Source organism: Vulpes vulpes, chromosome 7 (genome assembly GCF_048418805.1).
Source record: "Vulpes vulpes isolate BD-2025 chromosome 7, VulVul3, whole genome shotgun sequence".
Lineage (NCBI taxonomy): Eukaryota > Metazoa > Chordata > Mammalia > Carnivora > Canidae > Vulpes > Vulpes vulpes.
In genome coordinates, this window is record NC_132786.1 from 113,689,887 (window position 1) to 113,713,803 (window position 23,917).

A 23,917-nucleotide genomic window follows, 5' to 3' on the forward strand; every position below is an offset into this window, starting at 1 on the left:
CATTGCCTAGTAAAGTAGTAGGTGTGTAAACCCCCTACATCACAGCTGCTCCTGTCCTGAGTATACATCCTAGAGAAACTCTTACTCATCTGCTCTAGGAGAGGTATACAAAAATATTCATGGCATCATCCTCACGGCAAAAAACTGGAGACAACTCAAATATCTATCTTGAGAAAAATAAACGGCAAGTCACAGAAAAGTTCATACAGAGTAATTCCATTTTTATAAAGTTCCAAAATATGTTCTCTATATTTATATAGCCCTAAAAATTAAAAAAATCATGAATGAAATATTCAGCACAAAGTTTTCAAAAGTGAGGGAGGGGAAAGGGATCAGGGTTTCAAAGGTACTGGTAATGTTCTCGATCTCAGGTTGGGTGATGGGTATGTTTTAATTTTTTGTTTTTCTTCATTAAATAATGCATATATGTTATATATCCTCATCTGCCTCTATGGTATTCTTAACAAAAATGTGAAGTTTTTTCATAATTTATTAAAATAAAAATTTTAAGTGTCGATATTTATTTACCTAGAAAATTCACTTATGTGAAACACCAGATTTTAGCATGATAACAAAAGAGTGAGACACTCCTCTACTAATAAATAACAGAAGTATCTTTAAACCTTCTTGTATATATTTAAAGTAGCTATGTCTCAACAAACTGTATGACGCAGAAGAATCTATCATGCACTAGAGAATGAATCTTTTCTTTCCTAAAGAAGGAAGGAGCATGTTTTCTACTGAGGCAGAGTTAAATAACCTTCACATTTGAAAAGCACAGAATAAATGCAGTCTCTTCCTGCTTCTCTTCATCAGTGGCATGTTTCTTATTCCTTGCCTGAAATTCCCTCCTCTCACCCATCCCTTTGCATTTACTCATCACTCCCTGGATGAGTTGATGGCTTGTCACGTGACTATTTAGGAACTCCAGAAGATGATGGGGTTGGTAGGGTGGCAGTTTATACAGAGAAAAATGAGAAAGCAACAGAGACATATGCTCAGAAATATCTTCTTCCTATGTCCCCGTTACTAAAACTAATAAAAATAATTGTCAAAATGAAAATCGTGAAATGACTTAATTTGCTAGTAACTTGCTAGTAATTACCACTTAGTCATTGTCTTGACCTTTAGCAGTGAGTATGAGATGAACACTGGCTCTGCTCGGTTTATTTAAAAAAAAAAAAAAAAAGCAGTGAGTTTCTAGTTCTAAAACTCACTGATTTATTATAAATAATTCAGTCTTATCCCCGCATTTTAAAAATAAGGAAGCTAACAAGGAAAGTGACTGAGGCAACAAACATAGCTTCATGTGATAAGACCATAATCTCTGAGATCACGATTACTAACTGGCTCTATCTCTAAGCAGCAGGGTGACTCTGGGCAAATCTCGAAATCCTCAATGTCTCCTCTGTTAAATGTGGGTTATACTGCTACCTCACAGGTCTTCTGGGATGATTACATGATGCCAAGTGCTTCCATGAGACACTGGCACATAATAAATGTTCAGTGTGTGATCACTGTTTTTATATCCTAAAATCACAAAGCCAGGAAGGTCCAAAACAGAATTTTCCATAGATTTCTCTTTTTATCCACCTCTAACCTACACATCTCATTTTTGAAATTATAGCCACTTAATAATACCTTTTATAACTTTGAGTTATACTACTATACTTTTCTCTCTTCCCCGGGGCTAAATGAAACATACGTAAGTATATTCCAAACTAACAAAAATGCAGTAATTCAATAAATATTGGCCACTCTTTCTGCCAATCCCTTCAGTCTAGTTTACATATTTAATTGGTATTTTCAGCTGTTTCTAGATAAATCCCTCACTCGTCAAGGGAACTGGCAGTCAGTGCCTCTCCTCGGCACTCTTTTTTCATAATTATCTTCCTTTTCAACCTGCGTTGAGCAGAAGAGAGTGATAATCAGGAGACATCATCTCCCCCGTCAGTCAGGCTCTTAATGATGGCAAATGTAGCCACAGCCAGGCCTGTATCCTTGTAAAAGGAACATCCTCCTCTGCTTTTCTGATCTCACCCTCGTGCTGAGAAATCATCACAGGGTGCTGTGACACTTAAGGGAAAGATCACCTGAGAGACCCTCACCTGAAATCCCCCCCATGCCATCGGCTTTGCGAGTCGGTGCCTCAGGTTGCAGCAGGAGAATCAGATGTACAGATGTACAAGTGAAGATGAGTCTAGAGGAGGTCTGTTCTGGGAAGGGCATGCGGACTTACCCCAAAGCCAAAAGCAAACAATCTAACTAAACCAATATGCAAAAGTGGTAGTTTAATAAATTTAGACTTTTGTGGTAAATCCCTCTGTTGAGTACTGTGCTTCATCTTTCCATTACAAGAAGTCCGAGGCTTATTTGTTTGTGGTGCTATTTTAATTTAAGCAGTGCTTTTCTTTAAAAAAAAAAAAAAACTCAACACGTTATCATAAACGCTTCATGGCTGTGCAAACAATTTTTATTCACTTAAGCCAACACAACTACTGATAGAAGCTCAAAATGTAAATAGAATCATTCCATAATTCCCAGTTCTCTCCTTTCCTTGCAACCTTAGGAGACTCCCTCGGAGTCCAACCAAGCCTCATGGTTAAGGCACTAACGGAGCAAGAGCATCCAATCAATGAGAAAATAAAACATTATTTGTTACTCAATAGTTCTAAAAACATACCAAGGTCATCAACATGAGAGAATGTGCACTGCGTTGGTTTTCCAGACACTTATTTAACGGTTTTCATTTTAATTATATATAGGGTGTGAGCACTATGGCTGAAGTTCCCAAGGAGCTAGTCTGGGCTTAGTCCGGCTTCGGACAGCTTTTCCCAAGAGCTCTAGCTTACTATACCCTGAGATCACATTTAAAATATTTAACACCAGACAGAGTCCACAATGACCAATCATAAGGGATGCTGGCCATGACCAGTATACCAGTGAGTCCTGGCTGAAGGCCAGCGCCTTGGACACCCAAGAAGCCCAGGAAGGAAAGAGGAGGTGGCGGCAGAAAATGTGATTGTTATGCAACCATTCGTGTCTGACTGTACCAGCAACCAGCTCCCATTTCTCCATGTTGTCCAAGAACTTATTAATACATTTTTGGAAGTCTTGCAAAAAGCTGAATATACTATATCTGAGGCATCCTTACCACTTGCCAGATAAAGGGAACATTAGTTAATCGTTTAAAAAAATCTAGAACTTCTACAAGTAATTTTTCGTTCTTTGTTCCTATCTCCCTGATTCCTCTGATATTTCCTCTCCTTGAAGCAAAGTAGTACTCAAATGCACACACAATCATATCTTAACAGGTTGCTCCTTTCTCTGCTAAAAACTTGGTAACTGAAAACGAAGGGAAGCCCTCCTGTGTTTAGGAACCGGTTAAATAGGTACCAAATTCGTCCTAACCAAAAAGCACTGATTCATGCAGCTCCAGAGGGAAGGGCTGAACCAGTTAGCAAAGGTTTAGGATTATACCTTTGATCAAAGCCCTGACTTAATGTTTACTGTTATGTAAGGCATTTTTCATTCATTCAAGATCAAAAAGTTGCAAGAAATTTGTGAATCTGGGCAGCCCTGTGGCTCAGCGATTTAGTGCTGCCTTCAGCCCAGGGCCTGATCCTGGAGACTCAGGATCGAGTCCCGCATCGGGCTCCCTGCATGGAGCCTGCTTCTCCCTCTGCCGGTGTCTCTGCCTCTCACTCTCTCGGTGTCTCTCATGAATAAATAAATAAAATCTTAAAAAAAAAAAAAAAGAAATTTGTGAATCTGTAATTCACAGCATCGCTTACTTACCCATTAGTTAAAAATCTCTGTATCCACAGGATGTGTGGCAGGTCTTACACGTTTCAAAAGGGAAATTGCCAGGCCATGTGTCTGTCCTTGGGTGGACAAAGATAAATCACTAGAAGCAGATCTTAGTTCGGGGATGAGTCAACACAGCAGCCTCCCATAGTTATGCAAAAGAGGGGTGAACTTGTACCAATGATGAGAGGGAGGAGGAGTGACCTTTTGTGACCTGAGCAGGGTTACCCCTTACAATACTCCTTGAAGGGCTTAGTAGATCAAGGAAGAGAAGGTGGATATATTTGCATAAGGATAGAGGAGCTATCCTCTACCCACAGGACAAAAGGCATCCAGAATCCCTCTCATAGTACATTCGATTTAATTAAGACTCTGATGGGTTGGGATTGTCCTGACATAAAAGGAAATCGAGAGTCTGAAGGGATTAATTAACAGTCCATCAAAGTGGTATTAAAATTACTTTAAACTGAAAACATCAGAACAATCAGCAGCCACAGAAAGAAAATTATCTAAACTTAAGCAGAGGCTTCAGAAAATACATCCTCCACTAACACCTACTGCCCGGCTTCCCCAACCCCCAACACCCCCCCCACCCCATGACTTGAGAGGGAAGACTGACCCAGGAAGTATGAATTCAGCTGCCATTAGCATCAAAAAGCCCAACAGAACTTTCCATAGTTTCCCACTGAAGCTCTCAACACTTCCTTTTTATTGTTAGTACATAAACCTTTACCTTTGACTATTCAGCAAATTACTCAATACTGAGCCCTCCAGCATGCATATGTAAATAAACCTTCACTTTTCCCTGTTAATCTGTCTATTGTCAGTTAAACGGCAGGCCCCAGACCTTTTGAAACTAAGTGGGTAGAGGAAAGTGTTCCTCCCCAAAGATCCCAAAGACGGGAGAAGTCATTAGTGTAACCCAAGTTCAAAAGCAGGATCTGGAGAAAGCTCCCCCAGAGCCAGTCATGCTGGCCTGGGGAGCCTGCCCTGGAGCAGTAGCTCAGCTCGGATGTGTGCCTTGAAGAGTGATCCCCTTGGAAGGCCACCCCCCTCCCCCCACCGCGTGTGGCCTGCATATGAACCTGGACCAGATATGAGCTGAGGCCCCTAGTTCTGTCTCCCCTGGGCAGCCTGAAGCAGATCTCAAACCTGGACCAGGAAAACTACTCATTTGTGGGTAGTGGTAGACTGAAGAGATGGGGAGTTCACGGATTCCAACTAATGTGTGCAACAGAACGCTCAGAAAATTGATATGGAAAATGAAAGAATAGTAACCAGATTTGGACGCCAATATGCACAAACCCACAGAGATAAAGAGAGGGGGAGGAAAAAAAAAACAAACATCATTTCAAAAATTGCTATGCCAGGAATAAAACGGGGAGGGGGAACTAAAATTTACAGATGGTCTTCTATGTCTTCTATGTAAATACGCTTACATCTAACTTGCTAAATTCTTGACTCTGCTCACCATGATGTTTCTTCTTCAACATTTCTCTTTTCAGAAAATGGACCTCTACTCACAACAATCAGAGATTCATTCCTGATAGTTCTTTTTTTTCTCATTCCATTCATATTCATCATCGAGACCAATAGACCCGACCTCCCAAGAAGAGCAGTCTTCTTCCATCTTCACTTTCACCATCACTTCTGCTGGGACTGTGGTAATAGCCTCCTGACAGATCCCTTGCATTCACTTGCTCCTCCCTCCACTCCCAATTCCACACACTACAGAGAACCTTTATAATGTCTTCTCACTTCCCTGCTTAGAATCTCTCAATGGATTCCCATTGCTCTTAGAATCCTTAACAGGATCTTACCTTGCAACATTCTCTCCTCGTTCATTAACTTTTCAGCCACTAAAGTCTTCCTAGAAAGGGGTCAGGCTCTATCTTACCTCACATTCTACCAGGAAAGTAGGAGATGGTCCATAAATATTTGCTGAATGCTACTAAAATTAGGTATTTTAAGCTACCTACAATTGGATGACTACGTGACCCAGTTTGCTTGACAGTCCACTTAGACCCAATGAACCAGCACACTGTTTGGAAAACTCTCACTTTCATTCTGGGTGGTATGATGGATGAGATACACAGTCACTCTACCTATATGGAAGCTGAAATTCAGGGAGCTCAAATAGTCAGTTCTCTCTACTTGCAGTTATACTCTATAAATTGAATGGGAACACCGAATTAGCAAATGCTAAACTATTCTTCTAGGGGGAAATACATGGTTAGGTTCTTGTCAAAGATTTTGTCTACTTCTGTAGGCTAGAAACAGGTAAGAACACCTGATTTCTCACGTCTTACATGTAAATTCACCTGGACGTTGGTCTGTGGATGGTTCAAGCTTTGACTCTTAAAAATATCTGTAATTACAGATGCCTGGGTGGCTCAGCGGTTGTGTGTCTGCCTTAAGCTCAGGGCGTGATCCTGGAGTCCCACATTGGGCTCCCTGCATGGAGCCTGCTTCTCCCTCTGCCTATGTCTCTGTCCCTCTCTCTGTGTGTCTCTCATGAATAAATGAATACAATCTTTAAAAAAATTGTAATTGCATAATTCATATTTTTGTTTATCTCAGAGCCTACATGGCATTGATAAATCACTCATTGTTATTATAAGTAACTTGGGGTTCCCTTGTGAATTGTCACTTAAGAACTTGTAGCTAGTTCCTCTGGTTTAAATCTTCAGTGGCACAGAGCTGTAGATTACTGACTACTTTTCTACAAACTTACTATTCAGGAAGTCCCCTCTATAGCGAATTTCTCACTTCTTCGTAAATTTTCATGTCCCTTTTAAAATAATATTTGAAACAAGGAGACTAATCTGCAGGTTTATGAGCAGTATGAATAAAAAATTTTAAATCACACTTTAGTTTTCTCTTCAAGAATTTAAGGCTACTTAAGGCTACTTAAGAATCAAGCATAAGAAAAATACTTCCCACTGGTCCACTTTATTCTAACTGGCTCTCTTGGCATGTCAAGACACACTGCTCTATTGATACAAGATGATGTTTGAAATGTTTTTAGCTAGTTGATAAAATATTTAAGACAATCTCAGAAGCATTTGCCTTACTTTAAAAAATAAAAAAAGGATAAGTCTTCGTCCTACCATTTAAGAACCACTAGCTTGTACTGGGGGGAGGGGTTGAAATTTGGAGGAAAATAAACTCCTAAACCCAATTTGGAGTTCATAATTTGGAATAAATTAAGACTTACAAAAAAATTCCAAAAGGAATATGAAATATATTCTTTGCCCAGATTCCTCCAATACTAACATCTTATCATAGTAGCTTTATCTCTTTTTCTTGTATTATTTCCAAACAGTGAAGGAGTTCAGAGTAAGTCACTCCCAAAACGTGCTGCTCTAGCATAATGATTACTGTGAGCTGAAGGCAATTTTTAAAAGAGCGGACACAGGATGAGCTTTCTGTCCTCTACCAATCTGCTTGAAAATAGAACATAAATTCCTGCTTTCCAAGCCAGGACGAGGACAATCTTATCATCTTACATGAGATGGCACTGAGATGCATCTGCACAAACAAGCCTTACTAAATTAACATTTTTCTTCCAGTAGTTGCCCCACCCATTTACCTTCCCATATGTTGCTACCCTTGAAAGCCTAAAATTCTTTTCCTTTGTCTTTCTCACTTCTCTGAAATTTACTGTTTCTTTTGTTAAGATACTATATAAGCCCAAGTTCCCACCATTCCTTTGAGTTACCCATCACTGAGTTTCTCCCATGTATATGTATGCTGCACGTGTTAATATACTTCTGTTTGCTTTTCTCCTGTTATTTCATTTTTTTTGTCAGTTTAATGTGCAGGGCCCCAGCTGGAGAACCTAGAAGAATACAGGAAAAAGAGCTTTCCTCCTCCAGTACCATCTATGAGAAAGTCGCGAATATGATGCTCCCTTATCCTTAAATACTTCAATATGTATTTCTAGAGATCAACAACACTCACTTATGTAATTGCCACACAATTATCAAAATCAGAAAGTTAAAATTGATACAACACTATTATATAATCTACAGGCCCCATTCAAATTCTAATTGTCCCAATGATGTCCTTTACCATAAAAGAAGAAAGTTTGTTTCCCTGTTCTAGGAGCTAATCCAGGATCACTTACAGCATTGAGTTGTAAGAATCTCTTTGGTCTCTTTCAAGCTAGGATAGTTCTTCAGTCATTCTTTTTCTTTTGTGACTTTGACATTTTTGAAAAGTAAGGAAAAATCTATAAAAGTTACTTTGTAGAATATCCCTCTACTTGCGTTTGTTAATGTTTCCTCACAATGAGATTCTGGTAATGGATTTTTGGCAGAAATATGACAGGAGTGGTGTCATATCTCATATCAAGAGACACATGCAGTTGGTCTGTCCCATTGATGAGGATATCAACTTTGAATACTTGGTTATGATTGTATCTGTCCAGTGAGTTCATGAATTTTATGTTATAGGGCATCTGACACAAAAATTGTGAAACACTTCATAAATGAGTCTATTTACATAGTTTCAATGGCTGTGTATCTTGTTATATTTTCAGAGTTTTTATTTGAGGGCTCATCTTTATTTTCTACCTATTTCTTCCTTTAATTACCAAATGTAATGTTTCTAGTACTTTCCCTTTTTATCTTATAATGTGTTACAGGAAAAGTGTCTAATCATCGAAAATGATGTTAGTTGGGATGCCTGCATGGCTCAGGGATTGAGCATCTGCTTTCAGCTCAGGATGTGATCTGAGGGTCCTGGGATCAATTTCTGCACTAGGTTCTCTGTGGGAGCCTGCTTCTCCCTCTGCCTATGTCTCTGTCATTCTCTGTCTCTCTCAATCTGTCTCTCATGAATAAATAAATAAAACCTTTTTAAAAATATAAATAAATAAGAAATAAATAAAATGATGTTAGTTTTGGCTGTCAGGCGGATGCAGCACTTCCTTTCTGTGCCCATGCTCATGGCAGAGGCAGCACGTGTGCCCTTGACATGCAGAAAAACACTGACAAGTTCGTGGACTTCCACATGCCGGGAAAATACTCTGCCAGCAACCACATCAACAGCACCAAGGATCACGTGTCCATCCAGATGACTATGGACACAGCTAACAAGGTGACAGGCAGGTTCAACGGCAGGTTTAAAACCTACGCTATCTGTGGGGTCATTCCTAGGATGGGTGAGTCAGATGACTCCATCCTCCAGCTGCCCAAGGCTGATGGCATGGTTTCAAAGAAATTCTGACTGGAGAGGATCACAGATGTGGGATATTTGTCATAAATAAAAAATACCCCTTCCCCCAAATAAATAAGTGGTGTTAGCTTTCAGTAAACTTTCAAATACATAGGTGAGGGTTTTTTTTTTTTTTTTTTTTTTTGGCTTCTTCTATCTTTTACTTATAGTATGTATAGAATATGTTGCTTGGACAATCCATAAAAATGTCATATAAACTGAAAACAAATGCATCATGAATCATATGCCAATGTGCACACTGTCTCCGTACATTTGGTCTGTTGTAACAAAGACCCATAGACTGGGTCGCTTATAAGCAACAGAAATTTATTTCTGTCTGAAAAGTGGAAATCCAAGATCATGCTGCCAGCATGGTTGAATTCTGGTGAGACCCTCTTCCTGACTGCAGACGGTCTACTTCTTTTCACCAACGTATGGCAGAAAGAAAAAGTGACCTAGCTCTCTGGCCTCTTCTTATGAGAGCACATACCCCATTCACGAGGGCTCTGTCCTCATGACCTAATCACCTCCCAAAGGCCCCACACCTCCAAATGCCATCACTCTGGGGATTAGGTTTCAACATACGAATCTCGGAGGTACACATACATTTAGTCTGCAACACACATTTAATTACTTAAACAAGATTAATGAAGTGATACAGATGCAAATAAAAAGTGCCAGTCATTAAAAAAGATACAGTGTTTATAAAAAGAATGGTGAAAATAATCAGATTGCAGGAAAACAAAACTCTTCATTTGTTTGTCAGAAAAACACTAAAGTCTAGGCCTACTCAAAAGCCTGCCTCTGAAATTTGACCCTGACAAATTACTTCTTTTACTGTAATCTATAATGAAACTAGCAAGGATTGCACACACACACACACACACACACAAACACACACAAAGACAGGAATACAGATGAACACAAATTGCTTTGAACCTATGGTCATATGGCTATATGGAAATAACATAGTAGGTATCATTTTTTAAAAACATACAGAATTATTTGACAAAGTGTAAAAAAGTATACATTCTATACCTTGCTTTGAAGTTCTAAGCAGAGCCAACACTGCCTAGGAATTCGTTTACTATTTTTTCCAGCAGCAAATGCATAAACGTCCTTGGACAGCGCCCGAAAATCCACCTCTTCACTGGCCTCATTGGCACTCTGGGATCCTTGGCCAATGGTAGTCAATTCTCCAGAATAATTCATTTAAGACATAGATCAGATCAGATCACCTCTGTTCTCCAAACCTTGCATACCATCACACTTAGAAAACATTCAAGCCATATTTAAAGTCTATCAGCCTCTATGGTCTGGCCTCCGCCCCTCCCTGTGCTTCTTTCCTTGCCTCTCTCCAGGCCTGCTACTCTGGTCCTGCCATTCTCCAGCACATCAAGCACAGGGCTGCTCCTCTGCCCAGAACATTCCCTCCCCTGCCAATTCCCCTGTGGTGTGCTCCTTCTCTCTACTCAGGGTCTAACATTGCCTCCTTGGAGAAGCCTGCCTCGATCACTAACCAAAACAGTGTTCTGTCCTTCCCACCTGCCTCCCTCACATTATTTTCTTATTGGTGCTCCTCGAAGCCTGATGTTATGTCAGGCATTTGTTTACTTGTTTATGTTCTGGATTCTTCACTAGAAAAGAAGCTTCAGGTGAGCAGGAGTGTTAGGTTCACCACCATATCCCATCTGGGAGAGAGCCTGGCACACACTGACACCTAATCAGCATGCAGGGGATGAAGCACTGAATGAGTGCTTAGATTTCCACGTGACAAGACACGTGCACACATACAGACGTATATACGTAGAGAATACGAAGGATGGCAACTCTGACCTCGCATCAGAATGGCCTCTAGAGCTTTGAAACTCCAAACACCAGGTCGAACCCCTAGAGATCTGGATTCAGCAGGCATTCACAGGCTTAATTCTGATTCAGAGCCAGGAACCAGAAGCTTCTTATGAGAGGCTGAGCTACCTATTAACTGAAGATTGAAGCTCCTTTTCATTTTGAGGATTCCTGGGCAGTGTTTCAGATACTGTGCTTTAGCTGCCCACTCTTGGCTATGAATGACCACATATAAAAGCACTGCCTGCGGCCCACGGTGGTATGGGCCACAGTGACCTCATCCTTGGCCTGGAGCCCACTTCCTTAAGGAATAAACACACCTCAACCAATGTTCTTTTTTTGTGTGTGTGTGAAGAGATGTTGTACACACAGAGGATGCAGGTTTCCTTGTTCTGGAAGCCTACCAAATGTGCAGGCGGTTGGGAAGGGCAGGAGGAATAAGAAAGAGTAATCAAGGCATAGGTTTGGATAAAGGACATAAGGTTGCAGGGACAGGATGTTCTCTCTCGCCTTGGGAAGACTCACTGAGAAGAGGATCACAGGGTCTCTGGATATGTTTACCAATAGTCTTTAATGCTTATCTTTCAGACCCTGGACTCAAATCATCTCACCAAATTTTCGTGTTCCAGACTAAATATCTATGTTTCCAGAATCCCTATGTTGAAACCTAATTCCCAGTGTGATGATATTTTGAAGTGGGGATCTTTGGGAGGTGATTAGGTCATGAGAGTGGAGCCCAATCAAGAGACCCCCAAGAACTCCCTTGGCCCCTCGTGTGAGGACATAGCAAGAAGATGAACCAGGAAATGGGCTCTCACCAGACACTGAATATGCAGACACCTTGATCTTAGACTTCCCAGCCTCCAGACCATGAGAAATAAATCAGTGTTGTTTAAAAGCCACCCAATCTATCATATTCTGTTATAGCAGCCTGAGCTAAGACATCTCATGACAGCCTTCCTGGGTCGTCATTATAATCCCTACTGGATAAATGAGTAAGCCACAGTATAGAGCCACTAAAGGACGCTTATACAGTCACAATAGCTAAGTGGAAGATTCAGGGTTCAAACCCAGCTCTTTCACTTCAATGAAAACCACCATCCCCTGCTGAATTGTGGCTGGTGCCCCTAACACCCAGCTCCCCACCATCCAACATACACTCAGTTTAGGCTTGCTTCCTTCAATAATACCTAATCCCACATGCACACTAGAATCACCTAGAGAACTTTTAAGGGAAATGGTTGAGCCCTACTCTCAGAGATTCTAATTAATTAGGCAGGGCCTAGGCATTAGTATTTTTTTTTTAAGCTTCCTAGATAATTCCTCTGCACAACTAGAGTTAGAAACCATTGTTCCAGGGCAATGGGAAGAAAGCCCATGCCCTAGTGGAAAGTATCTCAAACAGCATCCACAAAGAATGAATCAACAATCTTCAGAAGAGATCAGAGAGTAGCCTGGCTAAGAAGCTTCTAGAACTAGGGATGTGGTTCTAGCCCATCCTGAAAAGAAGCCTGAGGTACTGAGCTCCAGCCCAGAATAGCAATGTTTGCTACAGCTACCATAACAAAGCACCGCAAACTGAGTGACTTAACCAGCAAAAATATGTAGCCTCACAGTTCTGGGGCTAAAAGTCTGAGAGTAAGGTGTGGGCAGAGCCAACCTCCCTCTGAGCGTGCTCAGGAAAGATCTATCCCAGGCCTGTCTCCTAGCTTCTAGTAGCTCCTTCACGTATGACAGCATAACTCCATCTTCACATGGCACCATCCTACAGTGTATATGTGTCTATCTCCAAATTCCTCTTTATTAAGGGCCCCCGTCATAATGGATCACGGGCTCACCCTACTAAGTATAACCTCATCTTAACTAATCACATCTATAACGGCCTTATTGCAAAATAATGTCACATTCTGGGATCCCTGGGTGGCTCAGTGGTTTGGCACCTGCCTTTGGCCTGGGGCATGATCCTGGAGTCCCGGGATCAAGTCCCGCATCAGGCTCCCGGCGTGGAGCCTGCTTCTGTCTCTGCCTCTCTCTCTCTCTCTCTCTCTCAATCTGTGTGTGTGTGTGTGCCATAAATAAATAAATAAATAAATAAATAAATAAATAAATAAAGTCACATTCTGAAGTACTGGGGGCAAGGGGAAGACTCCAACATATCTTTTCTGGGAGAGACACAACTGAACCCCTACCAGGCAGGTAGAGCCAAATGTTGAGGCATTGTTCTCCCAGGATGCACTTAGGAACATATTCCTGTGCCAGATGACTACTTCACTCACTGTCCTGACAATTTACAACGTGCACGTATATATGTTAAAGGCTCAGAAAAGTCCTTCAATAAAGCAATCTGTTGGCTTTGTTTATCCTAGCATCTCTCAAATTTATTTGACTATAAAACCCTTTCCACATCTCATCTATTAATCACCTACGGAACACAATTTAGGAAACATCATAACTGTCTAGGTGTGGATGAGCCATGATGGGTTAAAGCCTCTTAGGAGGGTGAAAGTGCCCAGCATCCAGGAGTAGGCAATCTGATATGGAAGCAGTGGGTCTCTCTTTGAGAAAACACCCACAGAAACTAAAAACAAAAGATAAATGATCACGAATTGCTATTTTTTTTACAGTATCATAAGAAACAATCCTGAGTCTTATTCCACAATCTATATGGCCAACTTTTTGGTAATATGATAATTCGTTTCACAGAATGACGTTTCAGCCCTCTGGAAAGTTAAGCTTGGGGTACAGGGATATTGTAATTTGGGGTAGGACATGTAGCTGGAGAAACTGAAAGTGTCATCCTGGCTCCCCATCGATATTGAGCTGCTGCCTGGAGCGAAACCAAAGTTGGAGAGAGTAACTGGGGTCTCCTTTACCTCCCTCCCCCACCAGAAATCCATTCCAAACGTGATATGGTACCTCATTTACAGAGGAGACCATACAAGATACAGCGGCCACCTGCTCAACACAAAGTGCCTCCTAGATTGAGATGGAAACTTCGGAAAAGGCTGCCTTCAAGGAGCCCACATAATAATCCAACACACAGTGTGGCTTCGAAAAATAAAACCGTGTAATTTACATATTTTTGAAGCAAGATTTTCCTCAAACAGCTCCTTGGCCATAGGGAACCATGGGCCATTTCAAAACTGAGAGGCTTAGGTTTTTCAGGTTTTCTCTTTTGAGCAAACTAGACTTTCTAAACTTTTAATTCAAGAAAGAAATTACAATGCACACCAAAGCAGTACTTTCCACAGCAGCAAATTAGAGAGGGCTAATTTGTGGGCACAGCCGTGCCCTGTTATCTGTACCTTGTCACTTTAATTTAGCACAACCCAAACCTCGCCATTCCTTTCATTTTTTTACTTCTCCACATAGAATTTTAGCCTTCACGCTGGGTTTCAAAGAGTCCAAAATAAAACCAGCCCACATTAAGCAAAACAGCCACATAAGACCTTTCCTTTATGTGTGGAGAAAAAGACTTTGAAAGTTCAGAAGGAGGATTTTTTTTTTTTTTAAAGCATGAAGTAGTCTTGGTAATGTTTTCAAAGATCTATTTTAAAACGTTGAGATGTTTTCCTCCATTGTGCTGACGTGCATGTGGACAGCCACGTGGATTTCCTCTGACAGAAGCAGCAAAGTTGTCACTTGAAACCTGTACACTTGCATCCATTGCTAAAACATCTCGGCTCTGCAAGAGTCTCAGAGAGCCACAAATTGTCAAGCTAGGAGATACCCCTTCCATCCTCCTGCTCTATGGAGCATTAACAGGCAAGAAGGACAGCTTGAGCTCAGGGGACAGGCGAGCCTGCAGATCCTCAAGGTCCTGCTCTCACGACAGCGAATCTAGCCATCCTTCAACCGCAGGAAATAGACTGTCAAGAGCCAGAGAATCCAATGCTACCGCATCCACCGATGGCGTGCACAAAGCAAGAAGTGCAAGCGCCCCCCGAGTCCTTTATTGACTCTGGCACACACTACCCTTGTTAGGGGGAGCCGCTCTCTGAAACACAAATGAATTGTTGTAAACAGAAACACATGTTTTCCACGGCCTCATCGCCTTCACCATCCCACCTGCCTCTCTCACCTCTTGAAATTCAGAGCAGACTCCCCAGCACTTTCACCTTGCAAGGAGCAAAAAAGCCTTAAGTATATATCACCTGTGCTCTCATCATTTGGTTAAAAATATTAGTAACAGGGGATGGCTGTGTATCGCCTATCACAGTGGCAAGCTGTAAAAATGCACCATAGACATGGAAATGTAGACTCTCTGGAAACTCAGATGGTAATTGGAATTCGGAGCCAGTACCCACCATAAATCTGTACTTTGCAGCTGTCACTGGGAGTCAAAGTCTGCCTCTTGCCCGAGCAGAGACCCGAAGCCCATTCCAGGGAGCGTTCCCGTATACAGCTGTCAGCCTCGCCACTTGCAAGCGGAGGGATCGGTTTCACATCAAGCCCGTGCCCCGTCGCCAAGGGGAATGCCAGGCAGAGCTGGAAAGGCCAGGGCTCTTTCCATCAAATAGGAACTCTGACAGAGGCACAGCTTCGTAGGGTACCCCAAGGATCACATTTCTCGTTACAGCCTGCCTTTATTTTATTATTATTCTCTGACTCTCAGATGCAAGGAGGCCCAGGGATGGAATGAAAGGGAAAGTTATAGGTCCCTAAGCAGACCACAGGCCCTACCTGCCCTGAATAGCATGTTTCAGGTGATTCTATTTCTAATCCTTTCTCTGGCCCAGAGTTTGATACTCATCATAGCTCCTGACCTGGTTAAAAAAAAAAAAAATCAAATAGATGGCAAGGACTAATGCCAGAATTCACGTAGGGCTTTCAGTTTTGCTTTGTTTGCAGATGGAAAGCAAGTCTGTTGCTTGAGCCTCGCGGACACTCACCACCCCACTCTCCAGTCTATTGGGTCTGTCAGCCAGGGGCTAAGCACTCTTCATGAGGCAGCATTTTCAGATGAGAGGGTGACGTGGTTGCACAGATGGCCACGCCAGGGCTCAGCAGCTGACCTTGTGATCTTTTTTTTTTTTTAATTTTTATTTATTTATGATAGTCACAGAGAGAGAGAGAGAGAGAGAGGCAGAGACACAGGCAGAGGGAGAAGCAGGCTCCATGCACCGGGAGCCCGACGTGGGACTCAATCCCGGGTCTCCAGGATCGCGCCCTGGGCCAAAGGCAGGCGCCAAACCGCTGTGCCACCCAGGGATCCCTGAACAAGCTTTAAAACATCTCTCTCCTGGGATTGAGTCTCACGTTGGGCTCCTTGCATGGAGCCTGCTTCTCCCTCTGCCTCTCTCTCTCTCTGGGATCCCTGACTTTGGGATCTTGTCGACGCTGCTTCCCCATCTCCCAATGAACCTGGGGGTCAATTTCCCAGTGAACCTGGGGGCCAATATGGAAATCCCCAACCAGGCACGTTCTGGTTATCGTTCATAAAGGCATTTGTGTGCAGGGCCTTATCATGACATGGGAAAAGGAGAAAACAAAATATAAAATTACACTAAATTGAGGACTCTAAGTTAGACCAGTGTGAGCTGATCCCTCTATGTGTATGCTCTTCCTCTGCAAAAATCATAACAACCTTCTAAGCATAAGGAGAATATGGGGTTCGTGCCTGAAAGGACCCAGCCCTTCATCACTCACAGAAGGACCTGGACCCTGTCGGCTGGTCTCTAACTAATGAGCCATACAGAACCACCGCTTCTTTCTGTGGGCTGACTTGCATTTCTGATTTCAGGCCATCTTTAAAAACATGCTCTGGTGCTCAAGAGCCTCAAGGTTTGGGCAACCTCACGTGACACCCACCAGGGAACAAATGGCTTTTACAAACGAAGCCATTTGGAACCTTGAGCTCTAGGGCTAAGTACCCAGGGGCCTTACAGTGCCCCGGTAGAGACGTGAGCACGCGTGCGAGGAAGAACTGCAAACACTCCAGAGAAGGGGGGATGAGAGGCCGGGGAATCTCACGCCCGAGAGAGCACTCCTCAGCTGTAGAAAGAGAGCTAGAAACGCCACACACACAGAACATCCAGCCCCACATGGACTTTGCACCAAAAAAGTTGAAAACCTTTGGTTCACAGCGGAGGGGCACAGTGTTCTCAAAAGGAAAAATATCTATTTTGGCTAAGTCTCTGAAAGAAAGAAAGTCTGCAACCTAGGGAAGTTAAAGAACTCTAAAGATAACAACATATCCCAAGAAGGTAAGCCTTTTTTTTTTTTTTTTTTTTTTTTTTTTAGGTCTTTCCTTCCTTTTACATGGCTCCAGACTTTTAAAAAAACAAACAGCAAAAGGGAAGTCGCTACTCTGAGTATAGCCTCTCTCTAGTCCAAGTTCCCACGCGGCCAGAAGTGGCAAGGAGGACCCCTAAGGAACTCGAATAAAGCAGTCTATGCCTCTGAGAGTGAACGTATGAAATCAACCCGGCAGTCAACACAGAATCGTAGACACACCAAGACATTCAAGAGTCTACAATCGGGCTGAGGCTATTACCATATCTAAAGCAAGAACACATCAGTCAGAAGCAGAAAGGTGGCCAACCTTGAACGCAGGCAAAAGTTGGAGTCTGGGAAGCCAGTCCAGCTGCACCCAAGGGAGCCCAAGCCCTGCCCCAGAATCACGGCTCCACATCCCATTGCCAAGTGCGAGGCTGCCCTGCAGGATGGGGGAACCAGGCTCCTCTCACAGGATGCCTCTGGCCACTGATCACACCAGCCCTTCTCCTTGTGATTCCTTGTTTGTCACACTCTCCTGATTACCACCAAGCCTCCCTTGAAGCTTACTATACAAAGGAAATCTGCTCCTCTGAGCGCCAGTGGCTTTGGTTACATCACAGTAAATCATCAAATTGGCAGCTTGCTCCCCAGTCGCTAGGAACCTGCCATTGCACCTACCCCTGGGAGGTAGCCCCGCTCTCCTGGAGCTGACAGTCTGGCTTGTGAGCCTGTTTCCAGGTGAGGCGGCCTGCTGAGGGCTGGTTGGGGGGGAGACGATGACACGGGATGGAGGCTGGCTCTCAGCCATGCCCCTCAACTTTACCACATCTCCACTTCCAATTCAGTTCAAGGAAAACCAAGCCCCTCTTCTGCACAATTTCATCAATATAAATACACCGAGAGCCACGTCTCATAAGGACAGCCTGTCCCTGGAGCAAGTCCAAGTTTGTTTATTGACTTTTTTTCTTTAAAAAAAATTTTTATTGGGGGCAGCCCCAGCAGCTCAGTGATTTAGTGCTGCCTTCAGCCCAGGCCTGATCCTGGAGACCCGGGATCGAGTCCCACGTCGGGCTCCCTGCATGGAGCCTGCTTCTCCCTCTGCTTGTGTCTCTGCCTCTCTCTTTCTCTCTGTGTCTCTCATGAATAAATAAAATCTTTAAAAAAATTTATTTGAGGGGCTCCTGGGTGGCTCATTCGGTTGGGTGCCCAACTCTTGATTTCAGGTCAGGTCATAATCTCAGGGTGGTGGGATCCAGCCCCACCTCAGGCTCCTCACTCAGCAGGGAGTCTGCTGGAGGTTCTCTTCTCTGCCCCTACCCCCCTACTCGTGTGGGCACACACTCTCTCAAGGAAATAAATCTTAAAAAATGTATTTTGAAGCGATCTCAAATTTATTAAAAAAATCGCTACTATGGTTCAAAGAACTTTTCTTTCTTAACCACTTGAAAATAATTTGCCAACGCCAAGCTCCACCACTCACTGATACTTTAGGGTGCGTTTCCTACAACAATAACATTCTCCTGCATAATCACAACACAACCATCAACATCAGGAAATTAACATGCAACACATGTTACATTTGCTCCTTGGACCCCATTCAAATTTCATCAAATGTCCCAACAATGTACTTTATAGCAAAAGGATCCAGTTCAGAATCACACCAGTGCTTTAGTTCTTATGTCTCTTCGGTCTCCTTCACCCTAAAACACCTCCCTAGGTCTTTCCTTGATTTTTTCTAACCTTGACAGTTTTTAAAATTGCAGGCTGTTTATTTTTATGAAGTCCTTCAATTCGGCTTTGTCTGATGCTTCCTGTGATTAGAGTCAGGTTAGGAGTTTTTGGCAGGAAAATCATGGAAAAGTGAAGCTGCATCCTTTTCCTTACATGTTACCAGGTGGTGCCTGATTTTGATTTGTCCCATTGCTGGTGACGCTCATTTTTTTCCCCACCAGTTTGGTTTTCTGTGTGTGTGTGTGTGTGTGTGTGCGCGCGCCCACTCAAATCCCCACATGTCCGTGAAGACTGGCCTGCCTACCCCAAAGCCAGGCTGGCCTAGGGAGGGCTTGGACAGATCTTCGTTTGTACTCTCCCTGCTTTAGGACACCTGCCTCCTCCTTGGAGGGAACTGCAGTCATAGTAATGACAGCTGATCCACACCGACACATTTATAGAAAGAGATGGGATGGAGTAGAAGAAAAGAAACAAGAGATGACATACAGAATACCTTAGGTCCTTCTCACACAAATTCTCCAGAGCTAAATAGAGGTTAGTGGCATTAAGTTTTTTTCATGCAAGAAAGGTCCCATTTCATGCATTCAGCCATTCATTCACTCAAGCCACAAATGTTTATGGGCAGCCTCTTCCTGTAAGCACAGGGACCCTAATGTATATTGGATGCTGCCCTGCCCCCAGAAGCATGGTCTCTTATAGAAATGTTATAAATAAACAGCTACGGTGCAGTGTTGCGAAGGAGATGCTTGACCCAGTCCAGGCTGAGAGGGAAGCAGTCCACACGGGCATGGCTGGCTCACACAGTCTGCATGCTCTGCCTGAAAGTGGATGTAAACAGATTCCAGATGAGACTGAAGCAAAGGTGAACTACAGGAGAAGGGAGACTTGGAGAACGAGGAGGACGGGCACTGGGTTAGAAGGGCTTTGGATGCTCAGCAAGAGTCTGTAAGCCCTGGGAAACCACTAAAGGGTTTGAAGCCAACTGGCAAGATCATATGGGTATTTTTACAACAATGAGAGGAACCCAGAGGGGAAGAAGCAGGGAACAGAGGGAAGGACACATGTTAGGAGACAATTGAAGTCATCTTCATACCAGAGGCTGAGGAGGGTTCACCCAGGGCAGGAACAGTGCGGAGGAAACAGGCGCCAGATTCTTTAGAAACACAGGATGCAACAGCCACAGGATTTTGCAGGAGTGAGAGACGTAGAGGAGAGAAAAGTACCAGGAGTGCCCAGAGGGCCTTCTGGGTTAAATGGACAGGAATCCTGTAATCAGGATCCAGAATATAACAACAGTAGGTGTTGCTGATTGAGCACTTGCAGACACAAAACGATTTCCCGACCCCTAATCTGGAATCCCAGAGAAATTACATTCAACCCGCTAAGTAGAGTATATTTCAAGGACGCGGTATGCTGCTACGACGGATAGCATGGCATGCGGGGTTACGGCCCCAGTACTTTCATGATATCGGAGTTCCTAACGTTACCTGCTATAGTGATTTCTGTGGGCCTAACTGGGAGTAGTTTTACAGGAAGACAGAGAGATTTTTTTTGTTTTTGTTTTTTAAAGATGTTATTTATTTATTCATGAGAAAAACAGAGAGAGAGAGAGACAGGCAGAGGGAGAAGCAGGCTCCATGCAGGGAGCCCAACGTGAGACTCAATCCCAGGAGAGAGATGTTTTAAAGCTTGTTCAGGGATCCCTGGGTGGCACAGCGGTTTGGCGCCTGCCTTTGGCCCAGGGCGCGATCCTGGAGACCCGGGATCGGGTCCCACGTCGGGCTCCCGGTGCATGGAGCCTGCTTCTCCCTCTGCCTATGTCTCTGCCTCTCTCTCTCTCTCTATCATAAATAAATAAAAATTTAAAAAAAAAAAAGCTTGTTCATCCTTGCCTCTCTCACTACTACCTACCACTTATGTCTCCCTAATCCTTTCCAGTGATTTTGGACTGGAAGCAGCAAACTGTTGACTTCATTTCATAGCACGCCCCTCATGTATTTATTTTTAAGTAAAGTGAATTATAACCAATTTTGTTTTGAGAACTTTATGAGATCCTCGAGAAAAACTAAAAATACCCCACAGTGTTAAAAAGCTAAGCTGTGGAACTGTACATTTCCATAGTGAAAGACGGCAGACCCAATGTTCACCCAGGGTCTAGAAGCAAGCACAGTTCTTCTCTCCCACCATTCTGTTTGTTTTGTTAGTGTAAAGCAAGCACCTTTGCTGCTTCTTGTTTTAAACCACTTCTCTCTATATATCCAATAAGTAAATATTCAGGTCTGATGTAGGAGATAGGGACTTTCCAAGTAAAATCCATCCAATTCTACAATTGCATAGACATCTTGCACGCTTTAATTTTGACATATAGAGAGAAAAAGCTCAATGGGATCATAGTTGTTTTTTAGGTGATCTCAAACTTTTTTCCTTCATCTATCTCTTCCTTTTATTTATCCATATTCTTTTATGCACTGTATTGGGTCACACTGTCATTGCTCTTCTCGGTGAGAAGCACGTGGCTCCTCAGAGTAACATAGTGAAGTTGACCTTGAATCCTATAAACCTGGGCTCACTTGGTATCTCTACATTACACCCGCCTGAACACTCTTGAGCCTGTTTCTTCCTAAGTACAGTTAGAAACAATGATAAGCTCACCTAAGAGGATTTATGTGAGGATTAAGTTGCATTATGCATATGACAAGGATTCTTTCCTTGATCAAATTTTAGTCAGGCTCCTGAGTCCTCTGCCCAACTAAACTGAACCATGAGCTTCCACCTCTGTCCCTGTGGAGTCCAATTCTAGCAAGAATCCTGCTAAATCAGCTTAAGAGAGAATTTCCACCCTCAGTATCTGACCAAATCCCTCATCCTCCCTTCTCCCCTGGGTGATAGGCGGTCACCCTGGTCTGCCTTCAGCAAGAATCCTATTGAGTCAGTTTCACAGAATCCCCTGTTCTTGATGTTTCCTCTTAGTAGTTCCCCATCCACTGACCCCCTCCCTGATGCTTGGCTATAAATCTCTGCTGTCCTTTGTTATTACATTAGGAATGGGTCCAGTCCTCTTTTTCCCCCTTTGTTCCTGTAACAACAGGTTTACTGTTTTAACTACTGTGCAGCTCTGGGTCTTTTAGACACAGGTGAAAGAAAGCCTGTTACATCGTTCTTAGTGTAAAGCAATTTTCAAAACTTTAAAAACATGACCTTCATACGAATGTAAAATGAATACATATTAAAGATTCTTTAATTCAGTGAGAAACCAACAGGATAGAAAAGTTGTTTCAGAAGATTATAGGAGAAGAGACATATTTATATATAGTCACTGAAAGAAGGACTGCTAAAATAAAATCGTTGAAGTAGATAACTGGGTAATGCCTTGCAGGGCAGCAAAACTGTATCTTGGGAGATTATTTTTTTCTAATGGACAAGAATCACTTGCATTGCACCATTTCCTGTAGGTATTCTTCTACCCTTACCTACTTGTGAAATACCTTAACCAAAGATAAACAGTTGGGGTGCCTATGTGGCTCATTTAACCATCTGACTTCCACTCAGGTCATGATCTCATCATCTCAGGGTCCTGGGATCGAGCCCCATGTCAGGCTCTGCACTCAGTGGGGTGTCTGCTTTCCCTCTCCCTCTGCCTCTCTTTCTGTTCCTGCTCTGTCTCTTTCTCGAATAAATAAAATCTTAAAAACAGTAAACTGTAAATCAAAGAAAACCAAAGAAAGGCAACAAACCTAGAGAATTAGATAATCTTTGGATGGTGCTAATAATCCAGGATGACTTTGAAGGGACTCCCAGTCATCATTTTCGCTATTTGCCTATTTTCAAGTTTTAAGTATATTAGTTTGCCTTTATACTAAAATATCATTGGTGTTCAATAAACGTTGCCCAGAAACTAATTATTTGAGAATGCTAAATACAAAACCCTACAGGACTCAGGCAAAAAAGTAGCAAGAGGAAAATTCATAGCATCAAATGCTTTCACTGAACAAGAAGAAAAGGGAAATTTTAAAAATGACTGCATCACCTTATAAGGATTATTACCCCGAATCTGAGAGCTAAACCCTAAGAAAGATAGAATAGTATACACTAAAAATAAGAATTTTCATTAGAAAAAAGTTAGCTGGATATGCAAAATTGGGCATAGTCTTAAACTCCAAAAAATAGAATATCTGCAAAATATATAATCCGTTGAATTTTAAATTTACTTATATATTAGTCCAAGAAACAAAATAAGACCCAACAGAAGCCCAAAATAGTTTTTATGGCCTCTCACAGTATAAACTTTCTTAATTTCATTTCTTCTTTAACTTTCCATCCCTGTGAATAGCAATGCCTAAAATACCTCATGCTCAAAACAGGAAGGGTTAGTTATCAAAGGTTAAGGAAACTGAAAGAAAGTTCAAGCTCACTTTTGAATCAACATGTTAGGAACATGTAGGGTAAAAGTAATGGCTATGAAGGCGTCTGTAGGACTGTCCCATTCAGTAGCATACACACACTAACAGGGTTATGGTTGGCATGTTTGTGAAGACAGGGTTGGGATCCCTCGGGTCTACTTACCAGTGATTTCTCTTTGGGCAGCCCACATAGCCTCTCTGAGCCTCAATTTCCTCATCAATGTGGCCAGTAACGCACATTTCACTGGGACTTTTGTGAGCATTAAATGAGCTCACATCCTGACACATAACAGATACTAGTAAGTACGTCCTATTTTTTTTCTGCCTCCAGGGTCACTTTTTAAAAAAGAAGTGTAAATACAGGAGAAAAGCAGGAAAAGCCTTTTCAATTGTATTCTCAGTCACCTAAAAAGGAGGTTAATATCTTTTTCATTTTTCTTTTCCCTTTCTATCTCCAGTACTTTATAAGGTTTCTTTCACATGAAAACCCAATCAGAGACTCATTTAAATGTAAGAATTTAATTAATCATCACATGTTCTTTCTTCCAAAGCTCTTTTCACTGTTTAATTCAAGAAACAGGATAAGGAAACTCAGGTAGGAAATCAAAAAGGGACTGACTTCACCAACCTTGTTTATCATCCTGCTTTGTTTCCATTATATTCTTTACCTCCCGACATAGGCTTTCTGGACA

The 23,917-nt window shown here is 42.5% G+C and overlaps 1 protein-coding gene and 1 pseudogene across 20 annotated transcripts in view; one reads left to right on the forward strand and one right to left on the reverse strand.

The window, feature by feature from the left end:
* Nucleotides 1-23,917, reverse strand: part of ELMO1 (engulfment and cell motility 1) — a 672,133-nt gene that overhangs the window by 450,642 nt on the left and 197,574 nt on the right. The window contains exon 2 of one of the 20 annotated variants that reach the window (XM_072764752.1): nucleotides 23,854-23,917. The exons of 17 other annotated variants lie outside the window; for them this stretch is intronic. The gene's annotated coding sequence lies outside the window, so the exon portion shown is untranslated. Of the gene's footprint in view, nucleotides 1-3,798; nucleotides 3,910-23,853 lie in introns of those variants that run through there. 2 more of the 20 variants (XM_072764749.1, XM_072764751.1) reach the window with 2 other exon arrangements.
* LOC112909764 (small ribosomal subunit protein eS21 pseudogene) lies at nucleotides 5,367-9,039 on the forward strand (annotated as a pseudogene).